Here is a 24,001-nt window from a genome sequence, read left to right as displayed (position 1 = left end):
TATTGCCGTGGGCGTGTCAGTGGGTGATCGCCTTCCCAGCAACCCTCAAAGTCCTCCTGGCTCCCGCTCACGTTCCTCCTCCCTCGTAAAGCCGCTGCAGGGGCGTGTAATGGGCGACACACACACACACGCATACACACACACACACACACACACACGGCAAGCACTCGGAATTAAGCATGCAAGAAGTGAGTACATGCACGTTTACACACACACACACACACACACACACACACACACACACACACATACACACACACACACACACACACACACACACACACACACACACACACACACACACGACGCGAAAAATAAAAATGCCGGGAATTCCACACTCGCACTCCGTTTAAAATTAAGTCTGTACCGCTGCACATTAATTTTATTCTCCTCTTTGTATGTTTTTTTTTTCTTTTACTGCGTTTTCCACTTCATATGTTAGTTCTGACCCCCCCCCCCCACCCCACCCCCACACACACACTATAAAACACCTCTTTCTGAATTCTTCCTGTTCGTTTCCTTCATAATTCTCTCCATAATTTACATTCCTACCCTCTACGGCACTTTTCTCACCCCCGTCGGCTGTGGGATTTACTAATCAGCGAGTGTCTTCACCTCGACCACCTGTTGTTGTCTGTCTGTTCATATTTTACGGGTGGGGAAAGTCTGTTGGTCCATCTTCTCCACTCCTTATTACTTACGCTCAAAGGAATAATGTACCTTTTTTAGTCGAAGTCAGGAGGAGGAGGAGGGTGCAGAAGTGGAGTTTACCCGCCAAGTTATTCTGAATGCCGTGTAGCCAGATAAAATAAGCTTATCAGACACACACCTTCTGGGAAATGGTAAATATTAACCTTCCGACCTCAAACACAGGCCCTGTATTCTTGGACGCATTTAACTCTCACAAGAACTATTTCCGAAGACGTGCTCAAAAGATGCACACACTAGTCATGCTTTCAAATCTTCAGTTCCTCAGAAAACATGCAAACACATAATCCTTTAAAAATGGTGCAAATATTAACCTTCCGACCTCAAACACAGGCCCTGTATTCTTGGACGCATTGAACTCTCACAAGAACTATTTTCGAAGGCGTGCTCCTTAAGAGATACACACACTAGTAATGCTTCCAGATCTTCACTTCCTCAGAAAACATACACACACATAATCCTTTAAAATGGTATATTAACCTTCCGATCCCTGTATTCTTGGACGCATTGAACTCTCACAACTATTTTTTTTCAGGCTCCTTAAGAAGAGATGCACACTAGTAATGCCTTTAAAATGGTGCAAATATTAACCTTCCGATCTCAAACACAGGCCCTGTATTCTTGGACGCATTTAACTCTCACAAGAACTATTTTCGAAGGCGTGTTCCTTAAGAGATACACACACTAGTAATGCTTCCAGATCTTCACTTCCTCAGAAAACACACACACACACACACACACACACACACACACACACACACACACACACACACATATAGTCCTTTAATCTTCATGCTCATCTTAAGACACTCTCGTAATGCTTTCAAATCTTTAGTTCCTCAGAAAACATACACACACATAATCCTTTAAAAATCTTCATGTTCCTCTTAAGACACTCAATGCTTTAAAATCTTACAGTACAGAAGGAGAGGAAGGAAATAACGGCAAGAAAGGGAGGAAGTAAAGAATCATATAAGGAAAAAAGAGAAGGGAGGAAGAGAAGTATATAGATAAAGGAGATCAAGTAGAATAAGGAAGAAAGAATTAGAAGAAAAAAGAAAAAAATAATTAGAAGAAAAGTGTACCTCAAAAGAAGACGTGGAGATTAGTCGGATTCCCATGAGTGTTTCTTTTCACGTTCTCGTTGCGGAAGCCTTGCCAGACTATCACCAGGCTCTTAAAACTATAAAACCACCCCATGGACATACAAACACAAGCTCTAGGCAAGGTTTATCAAATGTGGGTGGATGTGTAAGTCCTGAAATGTAAGTATATATAGGAAGAACTTATTTTAACCGTACCTGAAAATATATATACGGTCTTGATGGAAGGAAATAGCTGTTGAAAATACCTCCAATGATGAAAATACCTTCGTCGATGAAAGGAAAGGAAAAAAATGTTGAAGATATCTATAATGGTGGTGGTGGAGGTGAGTGTACGTGGGAGTGTAAATAGGTGGGAGAGAGAGAGAGAGAGAGATTTATGGCGCCGCGTGAGCACCATAACAAGTCCATTTCTCTGAACAGCAACAGAGTGGTTCACAATCTTGGCTCCTCCGTACAGAGTGGCGCGCAATCTTAACACGTTTATTTACCTGACGGAGGGGCGACGCAGGGGTTGGATTGCCTCTCTTTGTTTGTTTGTTTGTTTGTTTGTTTCACACCCGAAAATAATAACTTCAAGCGAGAACCAGAGACCGAGAGAACCATAAATCTTAGAAACCACATAATACAAGTCAGAGAGAGAGAGAGAGAGAGAGAGAGAGAGAGAGAGAGAGAGAACAAATTTAGATCACACACACGTAATGCTTTCAAATCTTTAATGTTTTTCAAGACAGTAATATGCTTTCAAATTTTCGTGTTCCCTTAAAGACTCAAATATTCACTTTCCTCTAAATCTTCAATGTTTAGTTAGTTATGTTCAAATCTTCATGCTCAAATCTTTGTGCTCTTTAAATACTAACGTTATGCTTTCAAATCTTTAACGTTCTAAAGACACAATAATATGCCTTCAAATTTTCGTGTTTCCAAAAGACTCAAATATTCGTGTTTCCCTAAATCGTCAATGTTCAAATCTTCGTGTTTCTTTAAAGATTAACGTGATGTTTTCCAATCATTAACGTCTCTGTGGACACAATAATATACTTTCAAAATTTCGTGTTTCTAAAAAGACTGTCAAATATGCATGGTTCCCTTAAATCTTCAGTGTTCAGTGTTCAAATCTTTATGTTAGACAATAATATACTTTCAAATTTTCGTGTTTCCAAAAAGACTCAAATATTCATGGTTCCGTTAAATCTTGTCTTCAATGTTCAAATCTTTGTGTTTCTCTTAAGACTAACGTAAATGCTTTCCAATCATTAACGTTTCTGAAGACAATAATATGCTTTCAAATTTTCGTGTTTCCAAAAAGACTCAAATATTCATGGTTCCTCTAAATCTTCAGTGTTCAGATCTCAATGTTTCTCTAAATACTTACATAATGTTTTCAAATTCTCAGTTTCCCAAAAGACTTTCATATTCGTGTTTCCCGATAGATCCACAGACAGTTAATACTTTCAAATGTTCCTATTCCTCAGAAGACGGCACACGTAATAATTTCAATCATTATGTTCCCCAAAACGACTGTGAAACCTTCATGTTCCTCTAAACGCTCTAAACCCTTTCAAATTTTCGTGTTCCTCAAAGAGACTCAGATATTCGTAGTCCTCATTAGATACACACACGCAATGCTTTCAAATTCTGTTCACATACACAAATGCATTCAAATCTTCCTATTCCTCTTAACACACACACACACACACACACACACACACACACACACACACACACACACACACACACACTAATGCTTTAAAATCTTCCTATTCTTCTAAAGATACACGTAATGCTTTTCAAATCTTCATATACGTCAAAAAAGACACCCGCAATGTTTTCAAATTCAGTGTAGGTCAAAAGACACACTTACAATGCTCCCAAATCTTAAAGTTCCTTAGAATATAAAGTCAATCGCAATGCTTTCAAATTCGATTCAGATGTTCCTCAAATCCACTCTTTCAAATCACAAAATTTTTTCCCTACAGAATGGATTTAAATTGGTCCCACTTTTTCGGTTCCCAAGAGGTTTAAGTTTCCCTCCTAAAACTCGTCCGTTCCGGCTGGTTTAAGAGGCCTCGTGCTCCCCGTAGAAGGAGGTTTAGATTCCCTTTTCAAGCTCTCTGTAGTGATTTGTTAGTTAAGACCTCGTAAGTGTTTCCTGTGGAGAGTGTTTGAAACTTGCTGCCATCCCATTCTCTCTCTCTCTCTCTCTCTCTCTCTCTCTCTCTCTCTCTCTCTCTCTCTCTCTCTCTCTCTCTCTCTCTCTCTCTCTCTCTCTCTCTCTCTCTCTCTCTCTCTCTCTCTCTCTCTCTCTCTTCTTCTCTTCCTTCCTTCCCTTCCCTTCCTTCTTCCCTTCCTTCCTTCCTTCTCTTCTCTCTCTCTCTCTCTCTCTCTCTCTCTCTCTCTCTCTCTCTCTCTCTCTCTTAATTTTTTACACTAGGCTATAATTGGTCTAGTTCTTCATACCGAGTAATTCACGGTGTTAGTGTGTTGGTGTTCTTGGCACGGAATTGAATCATAAATCACCGTTTTCTTTTTTTTCTTTACTTAAAATGGAGTGTATTTTTCTATTCTATTTTACCCCCTAATGGTTTGTGTCATATTTGTTTTAATGGCGCTCGTATGTGTGTGTGTGTGTGTGTGTAGAGCCCAAACAACACGTCGTAAACAATCTATTTGCTTTTACGGGCGTTATGTAAACAAACCACCCAAGGCATTCTTGTTCTTTCTGCCCTCGACGATGCTTCAAAGACCCGAGCCCTTCCCTCTGTGTCTTACGTCCCTCTTCTCTTCACTTTCCTCCTCCTCATACCCCTCTCCCTCCCTTCTCGCCTCTCCTTCCTTCCCTTCTATACACCCCTTTCTCTCCCTTTCTCCCTCGTCTTGTTGTTCCCTTCCCTCCCCGTCTTCCTTCTTTTCCTTCCTTCTTTCCTTTCTTTCCTTTCCTTCTCCTCACGCCCCCATCTCTCTTTCTCCCTTTCTCCCCCTTCGAGTTGTTCCTTTCCCTTCCTTCCTTCCTTCCTTCCTTCCTTCCTTCCTTCCTCTCGCCTCTCGCACTCCTTTTCTCCCCAGTCGAGTAGTTATCTTCTCCTCCTCCGTCCTTCCTTCTTTCCTTCCTACCAGCCTCCCTTTCCGTCTCTTCTACCCAGTCAAATTGTTCTCTTCCTTCCTTCTTTCCTTTCTTCTTGCCCGCCTCTCTTTCCTCCTCCTCCTCCTCCTCCTCCTCCTCCTCCTCCTCCTCCTCCTCCTCTCATTCCTATCTACTACTTCGCCCACCCATTCCTTATTCACGCCCCTTCCGTCTATTCTTTGGTGCCCCTTTCTCTTGTTTACTCCTTCCTTACGCTGGGTAATGCTTACACACACACACACACACACACACACACAAACACAAACACAATCCCTCTATGCTGTTTGCCCCCTCACACACACACACACACACACACACACACACCCACACACACACACACACCTCCTAGTCCTTCTCCTCGACTCTTTGTCCTCCTCCCCCTCCTCCTCCTCCTCCTCCTCCTCTTCTCATCTGTCCTCAACCTGTCGGCGCCCAGACACGTGTTGTCGGCGACTCTCGGGTCAAGGTCGTAGGAAGGCGCCCGAGGGAAGGTTGGTTTCTTTGAGTCCCTCCAGACGCCCCCTCAGACGCCCCCCTCCGCCCCCCTTCATTGTCCTCCCCCGTCAGTCGCCGCCTCCTTGTCTTTCCTCTTCGACCCCCCCTCACCCCTCCTTTTTTATTTTTTTTTTAGTCTCCCTTTCTTTTCTCTTTCTGTGTGGGTCTTGTTTTCGTTTTCTTTATCTCGGTCTCGCTTTCACTCGTGTTTTGTGTGTGTTTTTGAGTATTTTTGTCTTCCGTTTTTCTTTACTCGTTTTTTTTCTTTATCTACTTAACTTTTTTATCATTATTTTATTCTGGCTAAGTTTATTAGTTTTTCTTTTTGTTTGTTTCTTGATGATTTTTCTTATTACCGTAGTGTTTTTTTTGTGAGTTTTTGAGTTTTTTTTCGCGTATTTCTTTATCTACTCAACTTTTATCATCATTATTATATTCTGGTTCAGTTTTTTTGTTTTTCTTTTTGTTTTTGTTTGTTTCTTGATTTTTTTTTATTACCTTCGTTCTTGGTTTATTTGTTCATGTTATTCTCGTTTTTGTTTTACTTCTTTTTGCTCTACTAATACCTCGTTTCGTTTTCTTCCTCTTATTTTAATTTTTATCATTCTTTTCTTTCTCTGTCTTCGACTTTCTTTTACGTGGTTTCTAAGTCTTTTTTTTTTCGGTTTCTGGTTCTCGCTTGTCGTATTTTCTTCTTTTTTTTTTAGGTTTCTTTCGTTGACTAATTGCCTCGGTGTGTTGGTTCTTTCTTTTCTTCTTTTCTTCATCACTTGTTCTCGTGTCGAAGAGAGAGAGTTCTAGACGTTGCGCATCTCTCTCTCTCTCTCTCTCTCTCTCTCTCTCTCTCTCTCTCTCTCTCTCTCTCTCTCTCTCTCTCTCTCTCTCTCTCTCTCTCTCTCATGTCCTTGAAGGGTGAAAAAGAAAGGGGAGAGGGTACGCATTCCTTTAACAGATGGGACGTGAGGGTAATGGAGGGAGGAAAGGAAAGAAGGGAAGGGAAAGGGAACGGAAAGGAAAGATAAGGGAGGATAGAGAAATGAGGAGATGGGGGAATTCGAAAGAGAAGAGGTGGAAAGGAAAAAAATGGGAGTGTAAGAAGATACATGGAAGGAAGACAGCAAAAGGAAATGGGAGAGAGAGAGAGAGAGAGAGAGAGAGAGAAATGTAGAACTGAATAAAGGAAGGAAGGAAGGAAAGGAGATGAAGACACAACGGAATGGAGGAGAGAAAGCAGGGAGACATAAAGACCTGAATAAATGAAGTAAGGCAGGAAAGAAGGAAAGGAAGGAAGATGAAATAAGACACGACGGAATTGAGGAGAGAGAAAGAAGGGAGACATAAAGAACTGAATAAAGGAAGGAAGGAAGGAAGGAAACGGAGATGAAATAAGATACAACGGAATGGAGGAGAGAAAGAAGGGAGACATAAAGAACTGAATAAAGGAAAGAATAGAGGAAGTCCACCATTAATCTAAATGCTTCTTGACTGTTGAATCATTGCACCTGTCTCACACCTGACACGGCCTGACGCACGCACTCACGCACCCTGGCACCCCCTCCTACACCCCCCCCCCTCGTGCCCCCCGTCCCCCTTTCCCCTCATGGACTTGCATCTCCGGATTGGCATCTACCCATCATGGCAGAAGAGTCCGTGTGTTTGTATGTTTGTATATCCGTCTGCATACCTGTGTTACCTGTGCTCTGTTGCCCGTGGGTGTCTTTCTCTTAATCTCTGTCTGTGCTTATGTGTGTGTGTGTGTGTGTGTCGGTGTGTGTGTGTGTGTGTGTGTGTGTGTCGGTGTCTTGCTCAATCTCTAATATTAATGTGTCTTGTGTCCTGCTGCCCCGTCTGTGTCCTTGTTTGTCTCTCTCTGTGTTGCAATGTGTCTGTGTCTCGTCTGTGGTCGTGTGTGTATGTGTGTGTGTGTGTGCGTGTGTCGGTGTGTTGCTCAATCTCTCTCTCCTTACAGGTTAATGTGTCTTGTCTCCTGCTGCCCCGTGTGTGTGTGTGTGTGTGTGTGTGTGTGTGTCCTTGTTAGTCTGTGTCTGTGTGGTTGTCTGTGTCTCTCCTTGTCTGTTTCTCGTCTGTACTCGCGTGTGTGTGGCGCTGTGCCTTTCTCAACCTCTGTCTGTGTATGAATTAGTGTCTCCTTTTGTCCTTTTCTCTGGCTGTTTTAGGACGTGTCTGTTTCTCTGTGTGTGTTTCTGTTTCTTCACGGTGTTTGTCTGTGTACTCGCGTGTGTCCTTGTTCATGTCTGTCCGTCTGAAATGTCTTTGTCCCTCTGTTCGTCTGTTACGTTTCTCTCTATTTGCAGGAAAGAACATACGTCGAAGTTGTTTATTTATTTTATGTATTTTTTCCTTTACTTCATATCCTGCATGAGTCAAATGTCTATCCGTTTCTTCTGTCACGTGTTGTCCTATGCGAGAAAGCAAAACATGGTGAATCATATCCTTTATTAATTTTATATGTCTCAGTCCATGGGTCATCCTCCTTTACGTCCTCCTCCCTTATTCCTTTGTGGCTATAGAAGAACGAAGTGTTAGCTCTCTACATTACTCCTGATGGTTTTACAGCTCCCCGGGGCGCCGCTAACCTCCCCATCGATCCTTATCAGGCACATCAGGGGCCGCTATGATTGCCCGTGACACCTGTGCATTTACCTTTCCTCGTGGCGCACCTTGACTCATTAAGCTACACCGATGAAGCTTGTTTCGAACTCTTAAGATGAAGTTTTGTCTTTGTGTTAAAACGGGGGGGAGTATGTGTGTGTGTGTGTGTGTGTGTGGTTAACAATCTATATGTCTTATCAGTCAAAATCTATGTCTCTATTTATATATCCATCTATTTGTTTGTCTATTTATCAGTCTATTCATCTGTTTATTTTTATTTTTGTATGTATTTATCTGTGTGTGTGTGTGTGTGTGTGTGTGTGTGTGTGTGTGTGTGGTGTGTGTGTGTACCATGACCAAACAAGCGATGTGCATTCTAAGTAGTCAGAATTTGGCACCTGCGATGCTACACTGGTTTGGGTCAGTGCTGCGTCGTGTTGGTGTTTGCATGGCAGTGCGTGTGGCGGGGGACAAACGACCGGCCGACTTCCCAGCCTAATTCACCTGTCCTGCAGAGGAGAGAGGAGGGGGGGAAGAGGGAGAGAGAGAAGGAGGTCGTTGATGGGGGATGAAGGAAGGAGGGAAGTTGTGGTGTTGGGGAGATAAAAGGCGGCAGGTAATGAAGAGAAAGGAGAAATGGTGGGTGTTTGTATGTGAGTGAAGGGAAGTAATGAGAATGATCTACTTTTTGCTTTCGTGTTTATTTTTATTTATTGTTTTTGTGTTATTGTTATTGTTGTGTCTTGTTATTATTGTTGTTTTTTTGTCGTTTTTTTCTGTATATTTTTCTTAGTTTTTCTCAGATATTATTAATTATCTTTTTTTTCTGAGAGAGAGAGAGAGAATGGCAAAATTTATCTCCATTTATTACTTCTAATCATCCCACTGATAAGTATAGAACCCAAAAGAAGAAGAATGAGGAAGAGAAGGAGAAAAAGGAGGAGGAGGAGGAGGAGGAGGAGGAGGTTGATGGGATTTCGTTAAAGGTTTGGCAAGGGACTAAAGATTTCTGTGCCGATGACCTTTTTTTTTCTTCTTTTCACCTATTCTTATTATTTTTTTCTTTTCCTTCGTTCTTTTTTTAGGCCGCCCACCTAATTTTGGAGATTTATACCGTTCGTTCACCTGTTTGTTCGTATATCTGTTTGTTTGTTGTTAATTCTTCGCTTCGTTAGTTATTCTATTTGTTGTCTTCGTTGTTGTTGTTGTTGTTATTTCCTCGTGGACTTCACTTTCCTTTTCACTTATTTTTTGGTCTTTTTGTTTTTCTTTTTGTCCTCGGTTTTTTTTGTGCTTTGTGAGTGACCGATTACATTTTAGGAGGAGGAGGAGGAGGAGGAGGAAAAGGAGAAAGAGAAGAAGAAAAAGAAGAAGAAGAAGATGACGATATTGTGGTGGTAGAAGTAAACGAGAAAAGTAAAATTAATAAAGTAAGAAGAAAAGGAAAATAGGAGAAGGAAGAGAGGAAGAATCACTAAAGGAGAGGATCATGAGCAAATAACGAGGAAGAGAAGGGAAAGAAAGGGAAACCAAAAAAAAAAAAATGAAGAAGAGAAACCAGAACGAAGAAGAAAGGAAGAAAAAGACAGTAGGAGAAAAAAAAAGGGGAGGAGAAAGAAAACAGGAAGAAGGAGGTTTTAGAAGAACAGGAAAATGGAGAAGTTGAAAAAAAAAACAGATCATAGGGAAAAAAAAAAAGCGGAAACCAGACGAAAGAGTAACGATAAAAACTGATGATGACGAAGATGATGATGGAGGTGACGAGAGGAGTGGTGGTGGTGGTGATGATGGAGGTGGTGATAATAGTGACAGTGGCAGCGGTAATGGAGGTCGTGATAGTAGCAGTGGTGATGGTGATGAGGGTAGTGATGGTGACGTCAGTGGTGGTGATGATGAAGGCAGTGATAGTGGCGGTAGTGATGAAGATGGCAGTGGTGGTAGTGGTGATGGGTACAGCATAAGAGTAACCCATTTCAGGAGGAGGAGGAGGAGGAGGAGGAGGAAGAGGAAGAGAGTGAGTGCCATTAGTAGCGCGGGAGGAGCGGCGGGAGAGGCTTATGCGATGACGGAGCGACGATAAGCATCTCCCGGCGCCTTCCAGGGATCCTCGTGAGTAAAGCGTCGACTTCATTACCGCCGCTCGTGAAGGCCCGCGCTGAGTGGCTGGCGACGGCGGGGGACAGGGACGAAGAGGCTGTGAAATGGGGAAAAGAGGGAGGAAATGAGGAGGGGAAGAAATAGAGGAAGTAAAGAGGAATAGAGAATGTAGGGTGTCGAGAGGCCTTTGGATTTGGGTACTGAAGGCCCGCTGAGTGGCTGGCGACGGCGGGGGACGGACGAAGAGGCTGTGGAATGGGTGGGAAAAAAGGGAAGAAGTGGAGAAAATAAAGAGGGTGTATAGGAAGAATGTCGGAAAGCTTTTGGAACAGGTATAAGAAAAAGAGGAAATGGGAAGATTTGGAGGAAGTGGAGTTTTTGAAATTGGCAGAAGGGAAAAAAAAGAGGAAGAAATGGAAGAAGCACAGAAGAAAGAAGACTAAAGGGAATATAGGAAGGATGTCGGAAAGCCTTTGAAGTAGGAAAGAATAGGACAGAGGAAATTGGAAAGAAGTAGAGACTAGAGAGGAATGAAAAAGAATAAAGAAAATGCGAGAGAACGGTAGAAAGCCTTTTGGATCGGCTAAAAAAGGGGAGAAAGAAATAAGAGAGGATAAAGAGGAAAGAGGAAAAAAAAGAGGAAGAAATGGGAAAAAAATACAGAGGGATAAAGAATAATAAAAGAGAATGCAGGAAGAACATCAGGAGGAAAGGAGAAAAAGAAAAAGAGGAGGAAGAAAACTGAAGGAAAAGACGAAAAAAAACATGGAAAACAAGAGGCAGAAGGAGGAGACAGAGAAAGAGAGAAAAAAAGAGTGGTTAGGAAAAGATGGAAAAAAAGAACGTTAAAAAAAAATGGAAGAAGCAAAAGGACAAGGCCGAGGAAGTGAAAAAAACAACAACGAATAAAAGAAAACGGGAAAAAAGGAGAAAGAAAACGGAAGACCAAAGATAAAGGGAAGACGTCGGGTTGTCGGTCGTTGTCTCGGGTCGTTTAGGAAGTCAAAGAAGATGTTTTCGAAGAGAGTTCCTGATGATGTCGTTGCTTTAGACTTGGATGGCTTGTTAGGCCGAACGGGAGGAGGAGGAGGAGGAGGAGGAGGAGGAGGAGGAGGGAAGGCAGGAGAGAAGAAGGAGGGAAGGAACGAAGTAAGGAACGAAGGAAAGAAAGAAAGAAGAGAATAAAAAAGCTTCACTTCCCCCTTTCTTCTTCTTCTTCTTCTACTGTTTCTACTTCATCTTCTCCTTTTTTATTTCCTTTTTTCTTCTACTCTTTATTCCTGTTTCTTCTATTCTATTTTCTTTTTTCTCTTCCTTTCTTATTTTTCTTTTCAAACTCCAACTCCTCCTCCTCATCCTCCTCATCCTCTTGGTCAGGCACAGGAAGGGCGTGGTCTCCTCAGCGCCACGCCCCTTCCCTTCCTTTCCCTTCTTCTTTTCCCTCCCTTCCCTTCCCTCCTTTCTCTCCAAATCTCCTCCAATCTCTTCTCTCCTTCCCCTTTGGCCCTGACCAATCACTGCTCGTTTTAGATTAGGCGTGAGACCATTGGTTGTCCCTCTGAGTGAGAGAGAGAGAGAGAAAAAAGGGCTGGAAGTTGGGTCAGTTCCAGCCTTTTCTTCCTCTTTCTCCCTCTCTCCCTTTTCTTCTTTTACCTCCTCCTCCTCCTCCTCCTCCTCCTTCCCCTCCTCCTCCCTCATGTGCCCTTGTGGTCAGAGTCATCTCAGACGCTCCAACAATAAAGATTTTCCCCCTGCTCTCTCTCTCTCTCTCTCTCTCTCTCTCTCTCTCTCTCTCTCTCTCTCTCTCTCTCTCTCAGCTCTTTTTCTGTATAATATTTTCACTTTCCATGGAGCGTTTGAGAGAGAGAGAGAGTGTGTGTGTGTGTGTGTGTGTGTGTGTGTGTGTGTGTGTGTGTGTGTGTGTGTGTGCGTGTGTGGTGCGTGAGAAGCAATTCCCATACTGTAAACTCAATTATTAGTCTTTTTTGGGGTATTTTGCTTCTAGATTATTGTTCTTTTCTTTTTAGTAGTAGTAGTAGTAGTAGTAGTAGTAGTAGTAGTAGTAGTGGTGGTGATAAGGGTTGGGTATGTTAGTAAAGAGATGAAGATGCAGTGGTTGCAGTTGACGTGGAGGGGTAGTGAAGGGCGGCATTGTGTTGGGGTAGTGGTAGTGTGGTAGTGGTGTTGACTGGTGGTGGAGTTAGTGGTAATGGATAAGATGATATAATGTAGGCGATGATGTAAGGCAGTGGATGGTGAAAAATGGCAATGATGATGATGGTGATGATAACGATGATGTAATAGTAACGGTGATGGTGGTGTGGTGATGGTAGTAAGAACTGTGATGTTTGTGGTGGAGGTGGAGTAACAGTGGTGGTGGTGGAGGCGGTGGTGGTTGAGGTGGAGGAGCTGCCTTCACCACCACCAGTCCTGACAGTATTGATCCTGGCTCACTCTCGCCTGCTGCTGCTGCTCTCTCTCTCTCTCTCTCTCTCTCTCTCTCTCTCTCACTCTCTCTCTCTCTCTCTCTCTCTCTCTCTCTCTCTCTCTCTCTCTCTCTCTCTCTCTCTCTCTCTCTCTCTCTCTCTCTCTCTCTCTCTCTCTCTCTCTCTCTCTCTCTCTCTCTCTCTTCCCTTCCCTTCCCTCCTCCCCTCTTCTTTTCTCTTCTTTCCTCTTCTCTTCTCTTCTCTTCTCTCTCTCTCTCTCTCTCTCTCTCTCTCTCTCTCTCTCTCTCTCTCTCTCTCTCTCTCTCTCTCTCTCTCTCTCTCTCTCTCTCTCTCTCTCTCTCTCTCACTTGGCACGGAAAGGTGTTGGCAGTGTGACACCTTTCTTAATTGATCTAATCAGGAGAATTTCACTAACTCACCCTGACTAGGACTCCTCCTCTCTCGCTCTCTCTCTCTCTCTCTCTCTCTCTCTCTCTCTCTCTCTCTCTCTCTCTCTCTCTCTCTCTCTCTCTCTCTCTCTCTCTCTCTCTCTCTCTCTCTCTCTCTCTCTCTCTCTCGTCGTAACTGTTGCACACACACACACACACAGGACTAAGTTACCTAGCTACAAAGATGCCAAGGCTGTGTGTGTGTGTGTGTGTGTGTGTGTGTGCAACAGTTACGTAGAGAGAGAGAGAGAGAGAGGAGAGAGAGAGAAAGAGAACACCTGCCCCATCTTCTCCCTCATTACTTATTTTCCTCTCTTCCACATCCTTTTTCTCCATCCTTTCTTTTCCTCCATGCTCCCCTTTCCTCTCCTTCGTATTCCCTCATTTCCTATTCGTTCGCACTTTTTCTCCTTTTCCCTTTTTCCTCTTCTATCCTCCCTTTTTGTTTTGGTATTTCTCCCTCTGCCTTCTTCTTTTTCTTTTTTATTTCCCTTCTTTCGTTCCATCCTCTTGATATCTTCTCCTGTTCTACTTCTTCCTCCTCCTTCTTCATTTCCTTTATCAATTCTTCCCCTTCCATATACCACTTTGAATTTTTTGTTTCTCTTACTTATTTTTCTTTTTTCTTTCTTCCACATAATTTTTCTCTCCATCTTTTTCCTCTCCTCTCCACCTTTTCTTCATCCGCTTCAAACTCTTTCTCCTCCATATCCCTTTTCTCTCCATCTTTCTCCTCCACCTTTCAACCTTCTCATCCTCTTTAATTTTTTTTCTCCTCCACATATCTGTTTTCTCTGCCTCTTCTCTCCTCATTTTCCTCAAACTCTCCTCCACATCCTTTTCCTCTCCATCTCTCCCTTCCATCTATCCACCATTTCCTCATCCTCTTTAAATTCTTTCTCCTCCATATCCTTTTTTTTCTACATCTTCTCTCCATCATCCTCCTCCTTCTCCTTCTATTTCATTTCCTCTTTCCCACCTTTTTCCCTTTCCTGTCTCTTTTTTTTTACTCCACATCCTTTTTCCTCTCCACTTTTCTTCTCCTTTTTCTTACTATCCTGTCCATCATTCTATTATCTATCATTCTCTCCTATTCATTTATTCTATTATTTTCTATCATCTGTTTATCCTATCACTTTCTCCTCCATTTCCTCTTTCTCTGCGCCTTTTTCTTCCACCTTTCCACCTCTTCCTCCTCAAACAAGGCCGGGGGGGGACAGGTAAGTAGGAAGTTCATTTTCTTACCTGTTACCATCCACTCAGGTGTTCCCCCGTTTGGCGCCTCACCTGGGGGCTTAATTAAGGGAATTTTTTGGCCTCCTGCAGTGATTTTGATGAGATTGTGTTGGTGGGTTGTTTTTGTTGTTTTTCGAATTGTGTTTTCTCTTGCGGTTATATATTTTTTTCTGTGTGTTTGTCTGTCATTCTGTCTGTTGTTTTGTCTTTCGTTTTCTGTACTCTCTCTCTCTCTCTCTCTCTCTCTCTCTCTCTCTCTCTCTCTCTCTCTCTCTCTCTCTCTCTCTCTCTCTCTCTCTCTCTCTCTCTCTCTCTCCTGTGGACTAATTTGCCAGAGGACAGATAAACTTTTCTGAAAGGGTCGCGAAGAGGAGGAGGAGGAGGAGGGGGCGGAGGAGGAGAAGGAGGAGGAGGTAGAGGTAGAGGAATAGGGGGCGACAGTAGCTTCCTATCACGATTATTTCTAAAAGAAGGGGAGGGGGAGGGGAGGGGAGGGAATGGGAGAGAGGGAAGGGGGAAAGGGGGGAGGTCGGTCATTTCCTCTCTCTCTTACTCCCTTCCTCCCTCCCTCTCTCCCTCTTTTTCCTCCCTCCCTCTCTCCCTCTTTTTCCTCCCCCCTCTCCTTTTCCCTCCACTCTTTTTTTCTCTCCTTTTTCTTGCCCTTTCTTTTCTTTTTTACCGTCACTCGGATTTTACATGATCGAGGAAATGGAGAGAGAGAGAGAGAGAGTGAATAAATGTCAAATGTGAGAATCATTAAAACCGTGATTAAAGGGATCGAGTGTGAGAGAGAGAGAGAGAGAGAGAGAGAGAGCAGCTGGACCTTGCTTGCACAGACATACAATCAAACAAACAAACAATCAAACAGGAGAGGAGGAGGAAACAAACAACGTATAAGAGCAGAGACGAGATGAGAGGGAGAAAGAGAAGAGAGAAAAAAAGAAGAGAGGAAATACGAACGTGGGAATAAAGCGAACGAGAAGAGAATGACATGACGTAAAGGAGACAGAGAAGGGATAAATAAAAGGAATGTGGACGTAAGGAGAATAAAGAAAGAATGAAGAAAGAGAATAAAGAGAAAGGAGAGTAAAAGAGAGTGAGAGAGAGAGAGAGAGAGAGAGAGAGAGAGAGAGAGAGAGAGAGAGAGAGAGAGAGAGATCGCGTTGACTATATTGCACAGGACAGAAATTTAGACAAGATGACATTCCGTTTAGTGCTGAGAGAAAGAAAGATAGGATAAAAAGGGGAAAAAGAAGGATCGGTAAGTGTATTGGAAAGGAAAGAAAGTTAAACAAGCAGAAAATTAAAGATAAACGAAAGGGACAGCAAGATAAACAACAAGACAGGGTGGGTAATGCCGAAAGGAAAACAGGAGGAAGGAAAAAAATGATGGAAGGGGACAGGAGGTCAAACAAGAAGACAGGGAGTGTAAATAGAGACGAAAACGGAGCAAGGACGGAGAGAAGGAAGACGTGTACGCTGTGTGCTTTGGAAGGACAACTAATATAAAAAAAGAGCTGAATATATGGAACTTTAAAACATAGAAGAAAATCAAATAAAGAAAAACGGAGCAAGGACGGAGAGAAGGAAGACGTGTACGCTGTGTGCTTTGGAAGGGACAACTAATATAAAAAAGAGCTGATATTCGAAACTTTAAAACCGATAAGAAAATAAAATCAAGAATAATGGAGCAAGGAATAAGATAGGAAGATAAGTACACCCTTTGCTTTGGAAGGGATGACAAATATAAAAAAAGAGTTGATATACGAAACTTTAAAACATATAAGAAAATAAAATTAAGAAAAATGGAGCAAGGAATAAGATAGGAAGATAAGTATACCCTTTGCTTTGGGAGAGACAGCAAATATATTAAAAAGAGTTGAATATACGCACCCCTGAAAACATATAGGTAACTTGAATAGAGAAAAACAAAGCTAGTAGAAAGAGAGACAGACATGTTCGCTGTTTGCTTTGGGGGGACACACAAGGGGTTAGAATCGCACAGTACATACATGAATGGAAAAACTAAGGTAATGTAATTGAAAAGGGTTGGGATAGTAATCAAGGTACTTCTAGAAATGCCAACAGAAGAAGTACCATTGACAGAGGGAGGGAGATAAGGGTAATGTTTATAGTTTTTATGCCATAGAACCGACTCCTGTCCTGTAAAAAAAAAAAAGGGGGAGAGACAAACCAAGCCCGCCCTACATCGGTATTGGCTAGTGGGTGATATGGAAGGAAGGGGAAACTAATGGAAATACAATGAAAAAAAGGGGGTAATAAATGTCGTAGTATTGACAGGGGGAATGAGGTAAGGGGACTATTGATATGAACAAACAAAACTCCGCCATCCCTACACTGATATTGCCTGAAAAGGAGATGGAAATGAAAATACTGTTACGAAGGACAATGAACTTAGAAAACTAGGTCAGAGAAAAATGAGAAAAATAAGAAAGAATAAACATACCGTTACAGACGAGACAGTTAAAAATAATACACGGAAGAAGGGGAATAGAGGAGGAAACTGAAGCTCCTTGGCGATGGGAAAATAAATAAAGACGAGTATGTAGTTTTAAAGGAAAGAAGAGGACGGACAGGAGAGTGAAGGCGGGGCTGGAAAAAGAGGAAACAAGCAAAAAAAAAAGGAAGAAAGAGAGAAAGAGAGAGAGAGAGAGAGAGAGAGAGAGAGAGAGAGAGAGAGAGAAGCATGTGTACTTTGGAAGATGGAAGGAAAAGCACTTGACTGGGTTGGCAAGGAGGGACGAGTCATCATTGCATGGGGTTGGCAGGTGACAGGGGCATGTGGGGAGGGAGGAGGTGACAGAATTACAGGGGTAGAGGGGGGATGACAGGGACGAACGAGGGGCATTGCAGGGGAAGGGTCAGGGTGACGTAAGGCAGGGGTTGACAGGCCAAAAGCGACCCCTGTCAAGTTGCACAAGAAATTGGCAATCATTAGACGGATGGACAGGCAGATGGAACACATGAGAGAGAGAGAGAGAGAGAGGGAGAGAGAGAGGTTGTTCTTCACTATTTATTTCTCTTTCCGCTTCGTTATTTAGTGTCTCGTAATTCTTATCACACACACACACACACACACACACACACACACACACACACACACACACACACACACACACACACACACACACACGGGGAAGTTGAAAGATGATCGGTCATACGAAAGACGTCACAGGTAACATAAAAACACCTGTGACCTCCTCCTCCTCCTCCTCTTCTTCCTCCTCCTCCTCTTCCTCCTCCTCCTCCTACTCCTACTCCTACTCCTTTTCTTGTCCAGCTTAGTGTGTATGTTTGCGATTCATTTCCTTTGCATAAAAATCTCTCTCTCTCTCTCTCTCTCTCTATCTATCTATCTATCTATCTATCTATCAGTCTTTTTCATTTTATCTTTCTTCTCTTCTAATTTTCTATACCCAATACAAGTATCCAGTTAAGTACACAGCTACTATACTTAATAATAATGATAACAACAATAATAATAATAATAATAATAATAATAATAATAATAATAATAATAATAATAATAATGATAATAATAATAATACCTATCAACTTGTCATTCCTCTGGGAACTAGTCCGTTATCTCAGTCTTACACAACCATCGCCGGAAAGTGGTTTAGTTTTCACTGGTTTACTCTTCCGGTTTTCTCCGTGAAGCATCGTCGCTCTCAAGGCTCATAGGAAAGGCCCGGCAAGTCATTCTTCAAGGTATTATATAAGTCAGGTATATGCTCTCTCTCTCTCTCTCTCTCTCTCTCTCTCTCTCTCTCGTTGTTGTGCGATGACTCATGAGGGTTGTAGGTGAGGGGACACACACACACACACACACACACACACACACACACACAGTGACGTTAGAGACACGCAATTACCCCTTTGACGTAAAGATAATTATTAGAGAGACTGATAGTACGGGAGAGAGAGAGAGAGAGAGAGATAGAACACAGACAACAGAAAAAAGATTAGGAGGAGTAAAATATGCATTGTTAACGAAGATAGGAACACGGAGAAAAAAATAATGATGATAGTAAAAGTAAAATAATAATAAAAAGTAAAAACGTGACCCGCCGTTCATCACCTCTAACAAGGCACGTAAATAAAGAGACAGTGAAGGTAATAAAGATGGAAGAAAGTAAAAGTGGCACATGGCTCACACACACACACACACACACACACACACACACACACACACACACACACACACACACACACACATGAACAAAGGGAGGTAAATAAAACTGCATGTGTAAAAGCGCCGAGACAAAACGCAGTGAACAGAAAAATATTAAAAAAAACGAAAAATAAACGAAACGAGGACATGGAAAGCGTTGACACTGAAAAGCGGAGAAACACTTAAAACAACAACAACAAAAGAAAAACAATAAGACAATAAAGCAAAACAATAGTAGATGGAGGTGGTAAAAAATAAAGAGGACATTGATCACCACAAAAAAAATAATAATAATAAAGCAAAACACGAACAACAACAAAAAAAAAAAAAGAGCATCAATTAACACAAAGACAAACAGACACTTATAATAAAAAGAAAAGGAGGAACAATGGAGCGCCAAACAAGGTCAAGCAATACGGCGAAAAATCAAGTAAAGGATGGGAGTAAAAAATAAAGAGTAAAATGTCCATGAAAAGTATAGTTTGACCCTTGGAGTGTTATTAAAGTGATTCATTATTGGACCGGACGGGAAAATGACCCTATTGTCCGCTGGAAAGGTCAAGGTTACTGGAGGAGGAGGAGGAGGAGGAGGAGGAAAGAGGAAGGAGGAGGAGGAGGAGGAGGAGGCAGGTCTACCACACAGGGCAAAACTTTGGAAATTAAACACTTGAGAAACTCGCGCCCAGTATTGCCAAGGACTCACCACCACTACCACCACAACCACTACCACCACCACCACCACCACCACCACTTCTACCACCACTATCGTTATCCATTTGCATGCTTTCCCTCTCTGTCTCTCCCTCTATCTATCTATCCATCTACCTGTTACTGATCCATTTCAAAGACCATTACTCGGCGCCAGCAAAAAGCCCCGAGCCGTTTACCGCACCACAAATAAAGGCTTTTGTTTGCAAGCCTAATGGGACTCAAGTATGGCAGAGATGCACGGGCTGGCGAACGGGCTGACTGACTGGCTGACTTAATGTATGGCGGGTTGATTGGTTGACTGACCGACTGAGTGGCTTTCTGACTGTCTGATTTATTGGTTGGCTGACTGGGTGACTGACTGAATGGTTCGCTGACGTAACGCGTGACTGGTTTATTGGCTGGCTGACTGAATGGTTGAGTGACTGACGGGCTCGCTGACTCACTAGGTGGCTGCTTTATTGGATGAATGACTGGCTGACTGGCTGATTGCTTGCTATTTAATATATTTGGGCTATCGATTGGCTGAGTGACTGATTGACTGTTTGGTTGGCTGTCTGGTTCTTCAGCTGAATGTCTTAACTTACTGACTAGATAGCTCTGATTGGTTTACTGACTGATCCCTAACTGGTTGATTTATGTCTTGACTGAATGGCTCTGACTGTGTGACTGATTGACTGGACACATGGCCGAGTAAGGTGTGGATGAAGATGCTTGAATGTGGATGAGAGAGGACTTTGAGTAAGAGGTTTTATGAATGAGAGTGGATGAATATGGAGTGATAGAGGATGGAAGTGAAGAGGGAGAGACGGAAAATGATGAGTGGGAGAGATTGGATGAGCTGTAAGAGTGGATGAATGAGGAACGAGCAAGGGTGGAAGAGGGGTGAGAGGAGGTTGGTGGGGAGGGAGAATGCGTGGATGAGGAGGGAGAGTACTTGAATGAGGAGGGAGAATGCGTGGATGAGGAGGGAGAATGCGTGAATGAGGAGGGAGAATGCGTGGATGAGGAGGGAGAGTACGTGGATGAGGAGGGAGAGTACGTGGATGAGGAGGGAGAGTGTGTGAATGAGGAGGGAGAGTGCGTGGATGAGGAGGGAGAGTGCGTGAATGAGGAGGGAGAATGCGTGAACGAGGAGGGAGAGTGCGTGGATGAGGAGGGAGAGTACGTGGATGAGGAGGGAGAGTGTGTGAATGAGGAGGGAGAGTGCGTGGATGAGGAGGGAGAGTGCGTGAATGAGGAGGGAGAGTGCGTGGCTGAGGGAGGGTGGGTGGGAGTGGATGTGTCTTAACAGTGGTTCTTTATATAGTTTGATAATGTAATGACGTATGGAAAAAAAAGTAATTATGTCCACTGTGTCCTGACCTTTACCTGTCGATGATTAGATTAGAAAGTGAAGAGGTGAGGAATTTGGAACTGACTGACTGACTCTCTCTCTCTCTCTCTCTCTCTCTCTCTCTCTCTCTCTCTCTCTCTCTCTCTCTCTCTCTCTCTCTCTCTCTCTCTCTCTCTTATCATTTTATTTTACGTAATTTTTCTGTTTTTGGAACATTTTATCACCCGATCCGCTTTTTCATGATTCTATTTTTAATTATTTGTCGTTTTTGTTCTTCGTTTTTAGATTTCGTGAACTGAAATAACGACAGGTAGAGTGCTTAATTATATGTAAGAATGAGTACCTTTAGTTATATCTATTTTGTATGACTATTTTGTCTGACTTCTCTTTGGGCTACTCTTTACTTTTATCTTTTATAGGAGAGGCGAGTAGCGGGCTTTTTTTTGTACTCTTTTTATTGCCCTTGAGCCGTGTCCATTGATGTAAAAAAAAAAGTCTATCTACCTGTCAATCCATCTATTTATCCATCTCTATCTTCCCCTTAAACACAAAAATTCGTATGGAAGAAAACTAATGATGGATGAACAGCATATTCTAATGACAAGATTGAGACGTTTAATTAGTAAAAAAAAGGAAAGATTAGCTGTATAAATAGACCTGCCAGGCTTGGGAATAAATAAGTTAAGGAGTGGAATGTAGATTGATAAGGAAAATGTACCCAAAAAAGAGTGTGGGGTGGAATCGAACCCAAAAGTCATGAATTCCCTTAATGTTTCTTATAGAGGATCAGATTCCCTTATAATTTGTACTCACACACAGGTATTTAAAAAGGTGCTGATTGCTTTCCCCTCACCTGTCACGTGTTTCTCTCTCTCTCTCTCTCTCTCTCTCTCTCTCTCTCTCTCTCTCTCTCTCTCTCTCTCTCTCTCTCTCTCTCTCTCTCTCTCTCTCTCTCTCACCCACACAATACCAAGAAAGCTCTCCTCCTCCTTCTTCCCCTCCTCCTCCTCCTCCTCCCCCTCTTCCTCCTCCTCCTCCTCCTCCTCCTGCCAAGGTTATGTCAGGAGAGGAAATTCTTCTTTTATTTTCTTTATTTTCCTTTTCTTTCCGGCACGTGTCTATTCCCCTTTTGGAGGCACTGATTAATGAGAGAGAGAGAGAGAGAGAGAGAGAGATTCATAATTAGAGTTTGGTGACATTCCTTTCCCGTCTCACTTATATGTATCCTCCTCCTCCTCCTCCTCCTCCTCCTCCTCCTCTTCCTCCTTTCATCTTCCTCACGCCTCATCTCGTCTTCCACCTCATCTCTTCCGCCGCCTCCTCCCCCTCCCACAGAGTTCAAAGGAAGAAGGATTGTTTTGAGGCTGTAGAGGGAAGAGGAGGAGGAGGAAGAGGGGGGGAGGGGGGAGCCAGACACAAAAGGGGGTTGAGTGTTGGTTGAAGGGGGGAAGAAGAGGAGGAAGAGGAGGAGGAGGAAGAAGGAGGAGAAAGAGGGGAAAAGAGGAGGAGAGGTAAGTTTAAGTGGCTACTGTTCATACTTGACCTCCTCCTCATCCTCCTCCTCCTCCTCCTCCTCCTCCTCCTCCTCCTCCTCCTCCTGACGCTTCCTCGTGGGGTGAAATATATCAGCTGCTTCTTTATTTCCATTTTTTTTCTTACATTTTTTTGGGGGTCCTCTTCGTTTCGTCTCTGAACTTTAATTTTATCGTCAAATTAAAACCTTCCATTAGGTGAACGACCCTCACTAACAAGGAGGAGGAGGAGAAGGAAGAGGAGGAGGAGGAGGAGGAAGAGGAGGAGGAGGAGGAGGAGACTGTTACTTAATGTCACTTCGCCACCACCTCAATTTTTTCTCTCTCTCCTCTTTCTTCTCCTCCTCCTCCTCCTCCTCGTCCTCGTCATCGTAATGGTGGTTGTGTTGGCGGCGGTCGAGGTGGTGGTGATGGCGATGTTGACGGAATATACGTAATAGCCGACCCATAAAAGAGGAGGAAGGGGAGAGAAGAGAACTATTTTGAAGAGGGGAGAAGAAGGAGGACGTCAGGAATAGAGGAATAGAAGAGAACGAAAGAAAGGCGTAAAGAAGAAGAGGAATATAAAGTTGAGTGGAAGATAAAGAAGTTGCAAGTAATTAAGAGGAGGAGGATTAGAGTAAGAAGAAACTAGAGGAGATAAAAGAAAGAAAGGAAGAGGAGGGAAGAAAGTGTTGGTAAAGGGAGAGACAGAAGAAAGAAAATAATGAAATGAAAAGAGAAACGAAGGAAGAAAATATAATAATGTGAAAGATGGAGGCAGGGAGTTAAGAAATAAAGGAGGAGTGAAGAGAAAGAGTAAGACAGGAAAGTAGGATGAAGGAGGTGGAAGAAGTGGAGAGAAAGAAAAAGATTAGACGATTTAGGAAACGAGTTAAGAGAGGAATGGAGGAAAACCAGAGAAGACAATAGGAAAGAGAAGATGCACTAAATATAGACAGAAAATAAGAAGAATTAAAAGAGGGCGAAGAGAAGAGAGGAAGAAAATATAGAAGACAAGAAAAGATAAAAGTGAATAAAAGAATAGTATGTACTGACGGAAGAGGTGAAGAAAAAGAAAATAAGAAGAAAAGATGAAGACAAGAATAGGTTGGCGTTAATGAAAGAATATTAGGTAGTGATGAAAGATGAAGAAAAGGAAAACAATGAAGAAAAGGTGAAACGAAGACAATGAAGGATATTAAAGGATGAAATAATAAGGAGGAGGAAAAATAAGTGAAGAAAAAGGGAAAGTTAGACAAGGGAACGCGTGAGGGAGTGTATCGGAGGAGGGAAAGAACGAAGGAAGGAAGGAAGGAAGAGGAGGAGTGCCAGATGTTAAGGGGGGTCGGGGGGAGGGAGGGCACTGGCACCCTACCCTGCCAGCCCCTGCCAACATAAATATAACTTCCATCCCCCGTCTGCCAACGCCCCCCTTCCCCCTTCCTCCCCTTTCCCCTTCCCCTTCTTCCTCATTTCTCGCCATTCCCTCACTTCCCCTCTTTCCTTTCTCTCCCTCTCCCACTCCTCTTTGTCGTCTTTCCCCTCTTTTCCCCTCCCCGTTCTTCCCCTTTCCTTTCCCCTTTATATCTCGCCTTCCCTTCAGTTCCCGTCTTTCTCCCCCTTTGCTCCCTCTAACCCCTTCTCTCTCTCTCTCTCTCTCTCTCTCTCTCTCTCTCTCTCTCTCTCTCTCTCTCTCTCTCTCTCTCTCTCTCTCTCTCTCTCTCTCTCTCTCTCTCTCTCTCTCTCTCTCTTCTTTGTCTTTCAGCCTCTCCTATCCGTTTTTCTCCTCTTTTCTCCTCTCTTCTCCTCCCTCTTCCTCTCTTCCCCTCCCCATCCTTCTCTCCTTTCCCTTAGTTCTTCTCTCCCCTTTTCCCGCCTTTTTTCCTCTCCTCTCTTCATTTTTTCGCCTGCTTTCTTCCCCTCGTTTCCCCTCCCTCCTTCCCTCCTCATCCCTTCCACTCTGCTTCTTTCTCCATCTTCCACCTCTTCGTTTTCCT

The 24,001-nt window shown here is 43.1% G+C and overlaps 1 pseudogene; it reads left to right on the top strand.

Moving 5' to 3' along the window:
• The window catches only part of LOC126988374 (plasma membrane calcium-transporting ATPase 2-like), a 79,026-nt pseudogene that overhangs the window by 11,012 nt on the left and 44,013 nt on the right, over positions 1-24,001 (top strand).

This window comes from Eriocheir sinensis, chromosome 69 (genome assembly GCF_024679095.1).
Source record: "Eriocheir sinensis breed Jianghai 21 chromosome 69, ASM2467909v1, whole genome shotgun sequence".
Lineage (NCBI taxonomy): Eukaryota > Metazoa > Arthropoda > Malacostraca > Decapoda > Varunidae > Eriocheir > Eriocheir sinensis.
This window is presented reverse-complemented; position numbering and strand designations above follow the sequence as displayed.